This window comes from Rutidosis leptorrhynchoides, chromosome 10, assembly GCF_046630445.1.
Source record: "Rutidosis leptorrhynchoides isolate AG116_Rl617_1_P2 chromosome 10, CSIRO_AGI_Rlap_v1, whole genome shotgun sequence".
Taxonomy (NCBI): domain Eukaryota; kingdom Viridiplantae; phylum Streptophyta; class Magnoliopsida; order Asterales; family Asteraceae; genus Rutidosis; species Rutidosis leptorrhynchoides.
Window position 1 is genome coordinate 316,661,960 of NC_092342.1, and position 11,538 is coordinate 316,673,497.

At 32.4% G+C, this 11,538-nt stretch overlaps 1 non-coding gene across 1 annotated transcript; it reads right to left on the reverse strand.

Moving 5' to 3' along the window:
• Window positions 1-5,943: 5,943 nt before the first annotated feature.
• LOC139873869 (small nucleolar RNA R71) lies at window positions 5,944-6,050 on the reverse strand. The gene has a single exon (XR_011767582.1). It is a non-coding gene; the product is annotated as a small nucleolar RNA R71 (small nucleolar RNA).
• Between the last annotated feature and the right edge of the window lie 5,488 nt (window positions 6,051-11,538).

The window sequence follows — 11,538 nt, forward strand, 5'->3', positions numbered from 1 at the left end:
TTAGGATTCTCGTCAATTAGGGTGTCTGTTCCCTAATTCTTAGATTACCAGACTTAATAAAAAGGGGCATATTCGATTTCGATAATTCAACTATAGAATGTAGTTTCACGTACTTGTGTCTATTTTGTAAATCATTTATAAAACCTGCATGTATTCTCATCCCAAAAATATTAGATTTTAAAAGTGGGACTATGACTCACTTTCACAGATTTTTACTTCGTCGGGAAGTAAGACTTGGCCACTGGTTGATTCACGAACCTATAACAATATATACATATATATCAAAGTATGTTCAAAATATATTTACAACACTTTTAATATATTTTGATGTTTTAAGTTTATTAAGTCAGCTGTCCTCGTTAGTGACCTACAACTAGTTGTCCACAGTTAGATGTATAGAAATAAATCGATAAATATTATCTTGAATCAATCCACGACCCAGTGTATACGTATCTCAGTATTGATCACAACTCAAACTATATATATTTTGGAATCAACCTCAACCCTGTATAGCTAACTCCAACATTCACATATAGAGTGTCTATGGTTGTTCCGAAATATATATAGATGTGTCGACATGATAGGTCGAAATATTGTATACGTGTCTATGGTATCTCAAGATTACATAATATACAATACAAGTTGATTAAGTTATGGTTGGAATAGATTTGTTACCAATTTTCACGTAGCTAAAATGAGAAAAATTATCCAATCTTGTTTTACCCATAACTTCTTCATTTTAAATCCGTTTTGAGTGAATCAAATTGCTATGGTTTCATATTGAACTCCATTTTATGAATCTAAACAGAAAAAGTATAGGTTTATAGTTGGAAAAATAAGTTACAAGTCATTTTTGTAAAGGTAGTCATTTCAGTCGAAAGAACGACGTCTAGATGACCATTTTAGAAAACATACTTCCACTTTGAGTTTAACCATAATTTTTGGATATAGTTTCATGTTCATAATAAAAATCATTTTCCCAGAATAACAACTTTTAAATCAAAGTTTATCATAGTTTTTAATTAAGTAACCCAAAACAGCCCGCGGTGTTACTACGACGGAGTAAATCCGGTTTTACGGTGTTTTTCGTGTTTCCAGGTATTAAATCATTAAGTTAGCATATCATATAGATATAGAACATGTGTTTAGTTGATTTTAAAAGTCAAGTTAGAAGGATTAACTTTTATTTGCGAACAAGTTTAGAATTAACTAAACTATGTTCTAGTGATTACAAGTTTAAACCTTCGAATAAGATAGCTTTATATGTATGAATAGAATGATGTTATGAACATCATTACTACCTCAAGTTCCTTGGATAAACCTACTGGAAATGAGAAAAATAGATCTAGCTTCAAAGGATCCTTGGATGGCTTGAAAGTTCTTGAAGCAGAATCATGACACGAAAACAATTTCAAGTAAGATTTCCACTCGAAATAAGATTGTTATAGTTATAGAAATTGAATTAAAGTTTGAATATGATTATTACCTTGTATTAGAAAGATAACCTACTGTAAGTAACAAAGGTTTCTTGATCTTGGATGATTACTTGGAATGGATTTAGAAAACTTGGAAGTAAACTTGCAATCTTAGAAGTATTCTTGATTTTATGAAACTAGAACTTTTGGAATTTATGAAGAACACTTAGATATTGAAGATAGAACTTGAGAGAGATCAATTAGATGAATAAAATTGAAGAATGAAAGTATTTGTAGGTGTTTTTGGTCGTTGGTGTATGGATTAGATATAAAGGATATGTAATTTTGTTTTCATGTAAATAAGTCATGAATGATTACTCATATTTTTGTAATTTTATGAGATATTTTATGCTAGTTGCCAAATGATGGTTCCCACATGTGTTAGGTGACTCACATGGGCTGCTAAGAGCTGATCATTGGAGTGTATATACCAATAGTACATACATCTAAAAGCTGTGATTTGTACGAGTACGAATATGGGTGCATACGAGTAGAATTGTTGATGAAACTGAACGAGGATGTAATTGTAAGCATTTTTGTTAAGTAGAAGTATTTTGATAAGTGTCTTGAAGTCTTTCAAAAGTGTATGAATACATATTAAAACACTACATGTATATACATTTTAACTGAGTCGTTAAGTCATCGTTAGTCGTTACATGTAAATGTTGTTTTGAAACCTTTAGGTTAACGATCTTGTTGAATGTTGTTAACCCATTGTTTATTATAACAAATGAGATGTTAAATTGTTATATTATCATGATATTATGATATATAATATATCTTAGTATGATATATATACAGTTAAATATCGTTACAATGATAATCGTTACATATATGTCTCGTTTCGAAATCATTAAGTTAGTAGTCTTATTTTTACATATGTATTTCATTGTTAATACACTTAATAATATATTTACTTATCATTTAACATAATTAACCAAGTGTATCAATATCTTAATATGATTCATATGTACCTAGTAAGACGTTGTTATAACGATAATCGTTATATATATCGTTTTCGAGTTTCTTAAATTAATAGTCTCATTTTTATGTATATAACTCATTGTTAAAATACCTAATGAGAAACATACTTATAATAAAATCATGTTAATTATATATATAACCATATATATGTCATCGTATAGTTTTTACAAGTTTTAACGTTCGTGAATCACCGGTCAACTTGGGTGGTCAATTGTCTATATGAAACCTATTTCAATTAATCAAGTCTTAACAAGTTTGATTGCTTAACATGTTGGAAACACTTAATCATGTAAATAACAATTTCATTTAATATATATATAAACATGGAAAAGTTCGGGTCACTACATAAGTCGAAATTATGTCCGTGTAACGCTACGCTATTATTAATCATTGTAAGTTATGTTCAACCTTTTTAAATTAATGTCTCTTATCTAAGTTATTATTATGCTTATTTAAGCCGAAGTAATCGTGATGTTGGGCTAAATATTAAAGACAGGGTATTTGGGCTTTGTACCATAATTGGGGTTTGGACAAAAGAACGACACTTGTGGAAATTTGACTATGGGCTATTGATGGGCTTTATATTTGTTTAATTAAATGATAGTTTGTTAATTTAATATAAAGATTTACAATTAGACGTACCTATAAATAACCATATACACTCGATCGGACACGATGGGCGGGATATTTATAAGTACTAATAATCGTTCATTTAACCGGACACGGGAATAGATTAATAGTTGATGGACTTATTAAAACAGGGGTGAATTATATACAAGGACACTTGGTGTAATTATAGTTTAAGTCCCCAATTAGTTGGAATATTTGACTTCGGATATAAGGATAATTTGACGAGGACACTCGCACTTTATATTTATGACTGATGGACTGTTATGGACAAAAACCAGACGGACATATTGAATAATCCAGGACAAAGGACAATTAACCCATGGTAATAAACTAAAAATCAACACGTCAAACATCATGATTACGGAAGTTTAAATAAGCATAATTCCTTTATTTCTTATTTAATTGCACATTTAATTATCGCACTTTAATTTATTGTCATTTTAATTATCGTACTTTTTAATTATCGCAATTTTAATTATCGCAATTTTATTTATCGCAATTTCATTATCGTTATTTACTTTACGCTTAAAATTAAGTTATATTTATTTTTAATATTTTACATTAGGTTTTAACTGCGACTTAAGTTTTAAAATCGACAAACCGGTCATTAAATGGTAAAAACCCCCTTTTATAATAATAATACTACTTATATATATTTTTGTATTTTTACAATTATAAGTTAAAAATATAGCGTTTAACTTGGCGAGTTTCCTGTGGACGAACCGGACTTACTAAAAACTACACTACTGTACGATTAGGTACACTGCCTATAAGTGTTGTAGCAAAGTTTAGGTATATCCACTCTATAAATAAATAAATAACTTGTGTAAAATTGTATCGTATTTAATAGTATTTCGTAGTAAAATATAAGCTATTTCGTATACACCTCGCATAACATCAAGTATTTTTGGCGCCGCTGCCGGGGAAACTACAACGCAGAAAGCGCAACGCTATAAAAAAAAGATTTTTAATTTACTTTTGCAACAATACGTTTTAATTTTTTTTTTAAAAACTAATACAAAAATATAAAAAAAACAAAATCTATATATTTGTTTTTAATAGTTGTTAAATATATATAAAGTTAAAAAGTATTTTTATTTTAGTTTTTAAAATTAAATTTTTATTTAAGTTATATATATATTTTATATAATCTAAAAACAGAAAAAAAAAATAAATAAAAGTAAAAACATTCGGGCCTGGTACTGTAGCAGCCCAATATCTGAGCTGAATCCGAGACTCATGCGATCGCATGATATTTTAACCTACACTCCATGCGATCGCATGGAGTGATTTGACAGGCCTGGTACATCAGTTCCATCGAATTATAGTTTATTTTAGTTTTAGTATTTAATTTGTTTTATTTATTTTAAATTAGTTTTATTAGATTATAAATCTAATACTTTTATAAAATATATAATATAAAATTAATATTTTTATAAAAATTAGTAATTTTATCAATTTTTGTCTCTTTTTATAAATTGTATATTTTTATTATTTAGTACGTAATTTGTATTTTTATCGCTCGTAACTAGTTTTAATATAGTTTTTGCCATAGTTATTTTTATTTCTAGATTTTTAGGCTTTGCCGTAAAATCCCTTAAGTACTTTTTCTTTAGACTAAGATTTAAGTGCTTTAGAATTTTGCGACGCCGTTTTTAAATTTTAGTACCTTTTTAAGTTATTGCCATTTTGGATATAGTATTTCTTTTAAGCTTTAATATTTTTAGACGCAACTTTTAATTCTTAGTTTTTAGACTTTTAAGTTTCGACGCGCTACGTTCTTTTTATTATTTTTCGACCATTTATTTTTCGACGTTTTCCGACGCGCTCTTTTTCTTTCTTATTTCTCGACGCTCTAGTTTTTAGGACATATAATTTTCTATTTCTTCTCTAAAATTTCTTTAAACTTCGACGAAAAATTATTTTAAGTGGTTAAATTGATAGACATCCTAAATTTTCTGGTTCGTAGTAATAGTTGGATTTGTTAGTGGCGAGTTGTGGGCTTCCGATTTAAAGGGTCCTGGCTACCTGCTGCATCTATTGGCTATTCGAAACGTGGGCAAAATCAGAAAAGTCTATTAATTTGATAACTTATATAATTTTTATTTTTATAACTAATAGGATATTCAGTGAATGCACCGAGCAAAACGTTCACCACCTTTCATACGTTCACCACCTTTCATACGTTTACCACCTGTAACTCGATCAAGACATCTAGCCAATATTGTCGCCGTTGATTTTTCTTTAGAATCGTCATCCAGTCAACCAAGTACTCCAATTTAAATTTCCGATAATCTATTTTTTGAACCCGACCTCACAATTTGAGAATCCGGAGGATATTCAAGGACAATTCAGAGATCCTGAACCATTAATCTCTCCTCCGGAACCACCAATTATTCAAACGGAGATTGTCGAGGAACAAACCATTAAATCAGAATCCTCTAGTGATTCAGATTCAACAAATTCAATCATGGAGAATCTGGAACCTCTAAGTATGGAAGACCGAATGAGAGCTAAACGCACTGGCCAAGGTCACGCAATTACTCAACCAGACATTAATGCGCCAGATTATGAAATCAAAGGACAAATCCTACACATGGTAACAAATCAATGCCAATTTAGTGGTGCGCTGAAGGAAGATCCAAATGAACATCTTCGAACCTTTAATAGGATCTGTACTTTATTCAAAATAAGAGAAGTGGAGGATGAACAGATCTATCTCATGTTATTTCCCTGGACTTTAAAGGGAGAAGCCAAAGATTGGTTAGAATCGTTACTTGAAGGGGCGATTGATACATGGGATGTCTTAGTTGAAAAATTTCTTAAACAATTCTTTCAGGCATCTAAAGCCGTAAGACTTCAAGGAGAAATTGTTACGTTCACACAAAAGTCAAATGAAACTCTATATGAGGCATGGAAAAGATTTGGAAAGTTATTAAGAGGATGTCCTCAACATGGTTTAGATACTTGTCAAATAGTACAAATATTCTACCAAGGATGCGACATCACTATAAGAAAAGACATAGATATAGCAGCTGATGGTTCCATTATGAAGAAAACCGCAACTGACGCTTACAAAATTATTGATAACACTGCTTCCCACTCACATGAGTGGCATCAAGAAAAAGATATCGTTAGATCATCTAAAGCAGCTAGAGCCGATTCTAGCCATGACTTTGATTCCATTTATGCAAAGATAGATACTGTCGAGAGACGAATGAAAAAGATGACTAAAGATATCCACTCAATACGAATTAGTTGTGAGCAGTGTGGAGGACCACATTTGACAAAAGATTGTCTCAGTATTGAACAAACAATGGAACAAAGAGAGAATGTTTCATATCTAAACCAAAGGCCTCGAAATAATTATCAGAATAATTATCAACTGCCAAGATCGATCTACAATCAAAATCAGAATTATAATCGAAATGTTCCATACAACAACCAACAAGGTCCTAGCAATCAACAAGTATCTAATAATACTTACAATTAGCAAAGACCTATTTTTCAAAATAAACCACCACAAACCGATGATAAAAAGCCAAATTTAGAAGATATGATGTCAAAACTAGTTGGATCTCAAACGCAGTTTTTCACATCTCAGAAACAATCCAATGAACAAAATGCTCAAGCATTTAGAAATCAACAAGCTTCTATTCAAAATCTAGAACAAGAAGTAAGCAACCTAGCAAGTTTGATAGGTGAAAGAAAACCGAGAAGTCTACCTAGCGATACAAATGCTAACCCCCGGAATGAAACAGCTAAAGCCATCACCACAAGAAGTGGTATTACACTTAAACCACCTGAAATGCCTGTAATCTCTGATGACGCTATTCCTACTCCACAAGAACCACAACCTGAACAAGATAAGGAAACAGAACCGGTAGTTGAAAAGGTTAATGAAGATAACACAGTTAAGGCTAAACCTTATGTTAAACCATACCAGCCACCACTTCCTTACCCGAGTAAAATGAGAAAAGAGAGACTTGAAGCCAAGCAATCCAAATTCTTGGATATGTTTAAACAGATAAATGTAAATCTTCCTTTCATTGATGTGATTTCAGGAATGCCTAGATATGCTAAATTCTTGAAAGATCTAATCACAAATAGAAAGAAAATGGAAGAACTCTCGGCTGTTACTATGAATGCTAATTGTTCTGCAGTACTATTGAATAAGATACCAGAAAAATTATCTGATCCAGGAAGTTTCACAATTCCATATTTTCTGGGTAGTCTTAGTTCAATAGAAGCATTGGCAGACTTAGGTGCTAGTATAAATTTAATGCCATATTCACTATATGCTAAACTAGACCTTGGAGAATTGAAACCAACACGAATAAGCATACAACGAGCTGATCGATCAGTAAAATATCCTAGAGGGATAATGGAAAATATGCTAGTTAAAGTTGGTACTTTAGTATTTCTAGTAGATTTTGTTATTCTGGACATGGAAGAAGATTCTCGAGTTCCTCTCATATTAGGAAGACCATTCTTAAACACGGCTAAAGCAATAATAGGCGTGTTCGGTAAGAAACTGACCCTAAGTATAGAGGACGAGAGTGTTACCTTTTCAGTTGATAGAGCCATGCAACAACCGCAATCTGCAGATGATACATGTTATTATATTCAAACTATAGATTCACATGCAGAATTGTTAGAAGAATTTCCAGAATTACAAGGAACAGGAGAATGTTCTTTAGGAGAAGGAACTGAACCAATTGATGAAACTGAAATGTTAGCTACACTTATGGCTAATGGATATGAACCAACAATAGAAGAAATTCAAATGCTAAAAGAGGAAGACAGATATCGATATAAATCATCAATAGAAGAACCACCGACATTAGAGTTAAAGCCACTTTCAAACCATTTGAAATATGCTTATTTACATGGTGAATCTGAATTACCTGTAATAATATCGTCTTCTCTTACTGAAAATGAAAAATCTCAACTCATTTCTGTGCTAAGAGCTCATAAACCAGCTATTGCATGGAAGGTTCATGACATTAAAGGAATAAGTCCTTCGTATTGCACACATAAAATCCTTATGGAAGAAGGTCATAAAACGTATGTGCAACGCCAACGAAGACTAAATCCTAATATGCAAGATGTTGTTAAGAAAGAAATTATTAAACTACTAGATGCAGGTTTAATTTATCCAATCTCTGATAGTCCATGGGTAAGCCCAGTTCAATGCGTACCTAAGAAGGGTGGCATGACTGTCATCACAAATGAGAAAAATGAGCTTATTCCTACTAGGACTGTCACAGGATGGCGTGTTTGTATTGATTATAGAAAATTAAATGACGCCACAAGAAAAGATCACTTTCCCTTACCTTTCATTGATCAAATGTTGGAAAGATTAGCCGGAAATAGTTACTATTGTTTTCTTGATGGTTTTTTCGGATATTTTCAAATTCAATAGCACCCGAGGACCAAGAGAAAACCACGTTCACGTGCCCTTATGGTACTTTTGCTTACAAACGCATGCCATTTGGACTTTGCAACGCCCCTGCAACCTTTCATAGGTGCATGATGGCGATTTTTCACGACATGATAGAATAATGCATGGAAGTTTTCATGGATGACTTTTCAGTCTTCGGTGATACATTTGAATCATGTCTAGTTAATCTTGAACGAATGCTTATTAGATGCGAACAATCAAATCTAGTACTTAATTGGGAGAAATGCCATTTCATGGTTAAAGAAGGCATCGTTCTTGGTCATAAAATTTCAAAGGAAGGAATTGAAGTGGATAGAGCAAAAGTAGATGTAATTGCTAAACTTCCACATCCCACCAATGTTAGAGGAGTTAGGAGTTTTCTAGGGCATGCCGGTTTTTACCGACGTTTCATAAAAGATTTTTCTAAAATTTCCACTCCTATGAATAAACTCCTAGAAAAGGATGCTCCATTCATCTTTTCAGATGAATGCATTAAATCTTTTAATATTCTTAAAGAAAAACTCACTAATGCGCCGATCATGATAACTCCAAATTGGAATCTACCGTTTGAACTCATGTGCGATGCAAATGATTTTGCAATGGGAGCCGTTTTAGGACAAAGGATTGAAAAATGATTTCAACCTATTTACTACGCTAGTAAGACGTTACAAGGAGCACAAACGAACTACACAACTACTAAAAAGAACTCCTCGCCATTGTCTTTGCTTTTGACAAATTTCATTCATATCTCGTTCTAGCTAAAACGGTGGTCTATACTGACCATTCTGCTCTTAGATACCTATTTTCAAAACAAGATGCCAAACCATGATTAATCCGTTGGATCTTACTCTTACAAGAGTTCGATATTGAAATTCGAGATAAAAAGGGAGCAGAAAATCTCACCGCTGATCATCTTTCTCGTCTTGAAAATCCCGAATTAGAAGTTCTAAATGAATCGGCCATACAAGATAACTTTCCTGATTAATATCTATTGAAGATAGATTATAATGAAATTTCATGGTTTGCAGACTATGCAAACTACTTAGTATGTGGATACCTTGAAAAAGGGTTGTCGTACCAAAAACGAAAGAAATTCTTTAGTGATATAAAACACTATTTCTGGGAAGATCCACATTTGTTTAAAAGTTGTCCCGATGGAATAATACGCCGATGTGTATTCGGGGATGAAGCTAGTCAAATCTTAAACCATTGTCACACAGGACCAACAGGAGGGCATTATGGGCCTCAACTTACAGCAAGAAAAATTTACGATGCTGGATTCTATTGGCCTACAATTTTCAAAGATGCACACCTTCTTTGCAAATCCTGTGATGCTTGTCAAATGGCCGGAAAAATAAGTCAACGTGATGAAATGCCACAAAATGTCATTCAAGTATGTGAAGTATTTGACATTTGGGGTATTGACTTTATGGGTGCATTTCCAAAATCTCATAATAATCTCTACATTCTCGTTGTCATTGATTATGTATCTAAATGGGCGGAAGCACAAGCTCTCCCAACTAACGATGCACGAGTTGTAGTCAACTTCTTAAAACGTCTTTTTGCAAGGTTCGGAACACCGAAAGCTTTAATAAGTGATCGGGGTACTCATTTTTGTAATAATCAACTTGAGAAAGTTCTCAAAAGATATGGAGTAACTCATAAAATCTCAACCGCTTATCATCCACAAACAAGTGGACAAGTTGAAAATATCAACCGAGCTTTAAAACGTATTCTAGAGAAAACCGTAGGATCAAATCCGAAGGAATGGTCCATGAAATTGGAGGATGCACTCTGGGCTTTTAGAACAGCCTACAAAACTCCAATTGGAACCACACTTTTTAGGAAAAGCATGTCATCTTCCAGTAGAAATTGAACATAAAGCATTTTGGGCTTTGAAGACATGCAATATTGATTTACATGAAGCTGGATGTCTACAGTTAAGTCAACTAAATGAATTAGAAGAATTAAGACATGAAGCATACGAAAATTCGTTAATCTATAAAGAAAGAACGAAGAAATGGCATGATAAAAGAATCAGAAGTTCAAAAGAATTTAAAGAAGGAGACAGAGTTCTTCTTTTCAATTCACGATTCAAGCTATTTCCTGGAAAATTGAAATCAAGATGGTCTGGACCATTCATAGTCAAAAGAGTTTTCCCATATGGAATAATAGAATTAATAAATTCAAATGGAATTGAATTTAAGGTTAATGGTCACAGAGTTAAACATTACATAGATAATCTAATGAAAGTTGAAGATGAAGTTAATCACAATTTTAACACCACAGCTAACTAAGTGTGGGAAGGTTCGAATCTTTTTAGGGAAATATATATTTCTGTTAGAGTTAGATATTCTGTTTTCGTGTAGTTTCCGAGAATGGAATCCGAATGGTCTTTCCCTAGCAGACCCTAAAGAACTAGTCTTCTTCCCCCATTCTGAATTTCTATTTTTTTTAGGTTTTACGAGATGAAGAATTCCTTTGATCTGAACCATGGTCTAATGCTACATGCTATGATTACTAAACGTAATAATGACACACTTCCAAGTGAACTGGTATCATTCATAAGAGAAAAAATGGACGGAGTAAGAAAAGAACTCAGAAAAGATCATCATAAGATACATTTTGGTAAAGGAAAATCGAAATCCGCAATAAAAAGAAGAGCACGACACCTTGAAAGATGTTATAAATGCGGAAAATGGTCACACGAAGGTAAATGTTCTAATAATCAAACATATTCAAATACCAAATTTGTTACTCTATGCAGAGAAGGACCGTTTATATGTTTAGAAGAAAAGATATTGAAGATTCGAGGTTACACTTATGTAGCTATGGAGAACCAAATCACACGACTCTCATATGAGTCGGCTAAAGCAGGTCTCTAAGAATTCTTTCTCACAGGTAAGTATGTACAGTTTTTATTTTTTTTATTGCTTTTAACCTTTTGATAATAAACGCTGAATCGTTCGCTATAAAGTATTAAATTGGTATTCAACAAAATTAGGT